The sequence below is a fragment of the Belonocnema kinseyi genome, chromosome 5 (genome assembly GCF_010883055.1).
Source record: "Belonocnema kinseyi isolate 2016_QV_RU_SX_M_011 chromosome 5, B_treatae_v1, whole genome shotgun sequence".
Classification (NCBI taxonomy): Eukaryota; Metazoa; Arthropoda; class Insecta; order Hymenoptera; family Cynipidae; genus Belonocnema; species Belonocnema kinseyi.
This window is the reverse complement of record NC_046661.1, coordinates 112,820,978-112,827,689: the sequence shown is the minus strand read 5'-3', so window position 1 is coordinate 112,827,689 and position 6,712 is coordinate 112,820,978.

Below are 6,712 nucleotides of genomic sequence, written 5' to 3'. Positions count from 1 at the left end.
CATATATCTAGTCGGGAGTGGTGCTGACTGAAAACAGATAATTTGGAGCGATTCGCGCGCCATATGTTGGTCATTCTAAGGACTTATTGAACTACCCTCGTAGTTTATTCAGAAAAAATGGTATTAATTTTAGTGAATGCCTCTACTGTGGGGAAGAAGTGGATGAGGATATCAATCATGTAGTGTGGGCCTGTCCTCGTTATTCGGTACAAACATTTCGTTTAGAGAAAGCCCTCATTAAGAAAAAAAAATTTCCAACTTACAACAGAGCATAACTACTATATAAGCCATCCAACAGTTAATATCTTCTGTTCTCTTTTTTTATTTGAAAATTCAAATTTTTGAAAATTCTAAAAAATTTCCCTATTGCTTCGAAAATTATGTGAAATTTGTTTAATGTACACTTTTTGCTAGTGAATAATAATTTAAAAGATTTAATTGAGAACAAAATCTTTTGCTCAATTTGGAATTATTCTAAGATAGTTAAAAAAATGTTTTCTGGATTGAGTTCTATACACACATTTAAAAAAAAGTTGAATATGTCGAACCTGAAATTTCTTCAGATTGAATGAAAGAAACATACTGTAATTTTGTTCTTTCGAAACAAAATTTTTTAGTTTTGTTTCCAGCGTTCAAAAATGGTAAATTGTACGTGTTTTTGAGCGATTTTAACAACCACTGACAAATTTCCCCATGAATTAACAACCCCCATTGGGGTGAGTGTGGGGGGGGGGGTATATAAAATGAGTCCATCAGCTTATTTCTACGAAAATATCGTTTGCCGTAATAGCACTATCATGTTTTGCGCCTGAAAGCTTGATCTAAAGCAAGTTGTCAAAATCGCTCAAAAAAACGTAAAATTGACCATTTTGAACGCTAGGAATATTACTGAAATTTTTGTTTGTTAAAGAAAAAAAATTACAGTATGTTTTTTTCCAGTGAAGCTGAAAAAATTTCAGATTCAACATATTCCACTTTTTCAAAAACGTGCGTGCATAGGACTTAATCCAAAAAACATGTTTTTTGGCCATTTTCGAAAAATTATAAATTAAGCAAAAAAATAGGGAAATTTTTTGGAGTTTTTAAATTAAAATAGAGAACAGAAGATATTAACCAATTTCACAATTTTTTTTCACTTTTTTCAGATACCAACCCACAAATATTTTTCGCTTAGCTCAAACCATTCGACTAATTTGATCATTTTCACTCCGCCCTAGTATGCATGTATATCTACATATATTGTGTGTATATGTATATATGTAATATTAATAAGTATACAAAAACTATAACAAAATACAAATTCCAGAAGATTTTTTTGCTCATCAAACTAATAAATTCAAATTTATATATCACGCGTGCCACATGCACATGTGCATTTGTGTAGGGGTCGGCATGACCCAATTTTACACTAATTATGTGGTTACGTTACATGTAGTTCTCGCAGATTGGTCCGAGACATTCAGGCAACAACTTACTGCAAGTTTCTTGAACCTAATAAATTGTGACATACAGATCTACTACTAGCCATGGCCAGATAAGATACAGCTTTTATAGGAAGAGAGATCCACTCACCAGACCCTAGGCCACTAAAACTCTTTAAAAGATTCAAAAAAGATCTCCTTCACCACTGTCTCTTCCTCTTTCCTGTTCTACCATATAATGCGCACCTCTCTCTTTTTCACCTACCTATCGTCTCTATAGCGCATTCGTTTATCCTACACTGGTGTACTCCAAGAGCACTTCGATCGCTCTTTCTAACTTCTTACTTCTTTCTTCTCACTCCGACCTACTTCGGTACAGATCAGAGTGCACCAGTGCAGGATAACCGAATAATTTATTAGTCTATTTAGGCCTTCAGACATCCTTCCCTTTCCTAAAACAAAGTCCTTTCTCTGAAAATACACCCTAATCAACTTTTATCACCATTGCCTATACAGTTCTCCCTCTTCATCTTCCCGATCCTTATCAATCAATTAATTTCTCCTCCTCCTACATTTATATTATTTTAACAGAAATAGTCATGAATTCGATTTAGGGTATTTCCACTTTGTTTTAATTTACAATTTTATGGTCTTCATTTGATGAGCACTTTGCTTTCTCATAATAATTAATTGGCAAATATATTTCCTTTCTCATAGAGGAAGTCAAAATAAAAAATACAAACAGGTCAAACAACACATTTCGAATCAACAGAACTCTTGTATGAACTATGAATTAAGTTTATGAAAAAAATATTTCTGTTTCAAACAGCTTTTTCAAATTATATAAATGACCATAACTTCCTTACACTTCAATAAAATATATTAATCTTGTAGGTTAAGCGATTTATCTTCAATTAACGAATCCTCTATATATTCTTGCATCAATTTTGAATTATTGTGATAAAAATTGTTTTATTACAAAAAAAACTTTTAAAATATTATGTAGTTCTAAAAAAAAAGTAATAAATATTTATTTTAATCCTTTAGTCAGTTCTGAGATAATAATAGTGAAAATAAGCCCACCAAATTTAATCAATTTATTTGCAACTGGCTTTAAGTTATTGTGTTCACAAAGAAGTGTGACATCAATACGCACACATATATACACTTGCGCAAACATCCGGACAATTATTTATAACATTGTGTTGGACATTTTTAAATTCAGGAACGTGCAATTTAATTAATTAATTTTTTCCGAAATTGTTTATACCATTACAAACCTATCTCTATGATGAAAAACGGAAACATTGGCAGTTTCAGAACAACCTTTTTTTAAATTAATAATAAAACTCCAACTTTTGAATACTATAGTCAAATCCTATGGTGACCTACTATATATATATATATATGTCATTGGCACCGTTTAGCTGTCACAGAATAAAGTAATGATAAAATTTGTTGCAGGAAATTTTGTAGATGGATACAGTTTTAATCAAACAACTTCGTGGTTTTCAAAACATATGTGTTGCCATAAAAAACCAAAAGAAAGTTTAACCGATATTTGCCGAAAGTTTATCCTGTAAATTTAATTTTTATCGCAGCGAATCTTTCATCGGAAATCGACGTAAAGTTTATCTTCTGTTTTTTCTGTGATCTCTGTTTCAGATATAAACTAATTTACTTTGTGAAATTTTAAACATGAAGGAATTAAAAACTTAATTTTTTAATTCCTAAATAAATATATAATATAATAAATTTATTCTGAGAAAATTAGAATTGAGTTCATATATTCTTTATCAAATTTGAAGAATTTTTATACTTTCACAGCCATATATATGAATTACTTTATTATTTTTTATGTGTTAACTTTTACCGCAAGGTATTTATAGACTGCTGGTAATTTTGCAGTTGATATTTTAATACGATTAATTAATTATTTGAAATCATAACAATAATTTTTTATTTATCATAATAAAATATCTATAAAAAAATTATTTTTTCTTACAGAAAATACTTTGTTTTCAAAAATTAAAATATTATTATTTAATAAATAAAACTATGTTTTACGATCTCATGTTCTAATAGTTTCTGGTTAATTTAGCATATTAACTTATTTTCTTGTTAAACTAACGAAATCTTATCAAATACGCATATATTACACTTATCGTTTAAACAGGATATTAGAATATGTAAACACGATGAAAAAATATAAAAGAATTATTATTGATGCTTGTGCTAGAAGTAAAATTCTTTAATATTTACAGTAATAATATAAGCGGTGCACTTTAAAATATTGAAAATTTTGCTCTAATTGTTGCAAAAGCATGAATTTAAGTAGTTAAATATCCTTTCGACATTAGCGGTACCAAGAAATTAATAGTTATTAACTAACAATTAATATTGACATGTTACTCATATGTATAAGTTATAAAGTATTTCAAATATGAACTTCTTATCTCTGATCCAGGTAAAATTGTCTAACTCTGAAGTTTAGGATGTTATCCTTGTCGGATTTCTGTATCATGCGATAAAAACTTGAAAAAAAAACAGTAAGATGAAACTTTAATCCATTGCGAATCGGATTCTACGTTAAGTTTTCCGTGAGAAGGTCACGGAATAATTAAAATAGTTTTTTGCAGCGTTCAAAAATTTTTAAAATTAAAATACTCATCATTAACATAGGTTGAAGGGGACTTCAAGCGCATCTTCTTTCAGTAGCAGCATACTACTCACGCGACTATAGATGCGCTTAAAGTCGCCTTCAGCAGAAGTTATGACATTTTTAATATTCTTAGCGCTGCAAAAAAACAATTGCAATTACTCCGTGACATTCTAATGGAAAATTTACCATATAAACATTTCTTTTATAATAAAAATTAACAGAATGGCGGCGATTATTTGGAAATAACGATGTCTCATTTTTGTCAAAAACAAGTGAAATACAAGAATAGTATGTACACAAAAAGTCGTTCCTCTTAAAGAAATTTACTAAAGGTTCATGTATCACTTATTAAGAATCTTTATCTTTTTTGAAACATATCCATACGTACATACGAGGTATGCCCAGGAAAAAAGAAGCCATTAAAAAGACGACAACGTTAATTGCGTATATGTAATTTGCAGATTCCGAAAGTAAAAACTGAATCGGTTTGCGACAATGTGAATCGGTCCTTTTCTCAAGCAGCTTCGAATCTGCCACGTACTGCAAGGACAATTTCAAGTAAGATCATATTGGATCGGTTCCCCTCTTTTCGAATGAGGCCGACTTTTTTGAGTTTAAGCTGCCATATTTCACACGATTTTTTAAACTTATAAATAATCGACAGATTGAAAGAAATCATGCGCAAGACTACTAAATTCCTTTGCTATTTCAATTCTAGATGCTGTAAAGGCTTTTGCGTCATATAAGTTAGTAAAAAAAATAATAACGACCTTTATGACAGTCAGAATGACCCTTTTATATCTTCAAGACATAGAAACTTGTATCCAAGACATGAATTGAAGTCTGGCTCTGTCTCAAAAATGAGGTATGCTCAAGTCGAACTTTTCGACTTCAGCATGTCTTGATTAGGGGCAATTCAAGTCGAACTCAAGTCAAAGCATTTTTATTCGGAATCATTAACAAACATCATACATTTTTATTGCTGAACCAATCATATTGCTAAAAAATATCCTTTTAAAGTGAGTTTTAGTTGAAAAAATTTCCTATTATTCATACCTGTAGTTTGGAAATCTCATTAGGATTTGTACATTTTTTTATATTCTGCACCTGTAAATAAAAATATATTCACGAAAATCCTTTTTATTCTGCTGTTTATGTGTTAAAACAGTATTTTTAACTAACATTCATAAGCAAATTGCATAATATTTATGATAGTATCCAAGAAGAACAAGTTATACATTGTGGGAAATAATTTGTATAATTTTCATTTGTTCGATTTATTATGTGTATAAAGGGAAAACAATCTTTTTAAATCAAAATATTAAAAGGATATTTTGAACAATGTCATTAGTTAAGCAATAAACAAAATTTATTATGTTTGTTCATGAGTTTCCAAATTAGGCTAGGAATAAGATTATTCATTCTTTTGCACTGGGAGTATAAAATTATTTGAGGATAATTTTAAGAAATGTGATTGCTTGAGAAATGGGGTAGGGTGGGGCGAGATGAGCATATCAGGAAGAACGTTATCAAACTTTTTTTTTGAAAATTTTTCACTCAATGTTGAATTAATCTAGAAAAAACGAAAGTAAAAATTTTAAGACCTGTATTCGGCTCTTTTTCATTTGTTTAGAAGGTTCAAGAATTACTTAAAATCACATCTTAGATGTTTCTCGAGCGATTATTTAGATATCTTATTTATTAGACCTTAAGTTTTCAACAGATCTATATATAATTGTAAAACCGAATTAGGTGAAATTTTGATTTGACTAAAAAATGTCATATGGGGCGGAATGAGCCACCTGTTCCTGTGCATTAACCTAACCTCTCAGTGTAGCAGTCTGTAGCTTAGGATGCAATGTTTTATATTATCAGATTGTGCAGGGTGTCAATTATGATGTAAATGTATAAAAAACTAATCTTGTCGACAAAAATTCTCAGAAAAAGTATGACAGCACCACTGTTATAGGTATGATAAAATAATATGAGTTGCTGTCAATCAGAACAGAGAGCACTGTTTTTCTGGTGAATTTCTTAAATAAATTTGTTTTAAAACTCGTAAAATGCTATAAAAATAATAAAATCATTGTTGTGGTTTAAAAATACGGCAGACGTTTAAAAAAACTGTTTAATACCCCAATATATATGAAATTCAGTGTCATGCAGTAATTGTGGTAGACCAGTCTAGTATTTGGGAGTTTATGTATTGTAAAATTTATCTTTCACTGAGATAATATACATGGTCAAGTAGAAAAATTGCTATATTTATTTCTCTAATATAATTATTAAAAGCCATGTGGATATAATTCGTTTTTCTATTTACTCTTTGTAGTGTTAGTTACGGTAGAGGTTAGGATTAACGATTACATCATTTTGAAATTAAATACTTTAAATTTTCCGTTAAATTTTGGAAAGCTATGTGTAAGATATGTTTTCATTTGAAAATACTCAAACTGAACAAGACTTTTAATTACAAATAATATATAATAAGTCATTTAATTAAGTGACCCATCTCGCCCCAATGCCTGGCTCATCCCGCCCAGGCATGGGGCGATATGAGCCAAGCGAAGAATATATATATATATATATATATATATATAAAATTAAAACTTTGTCATAAGGACAACCG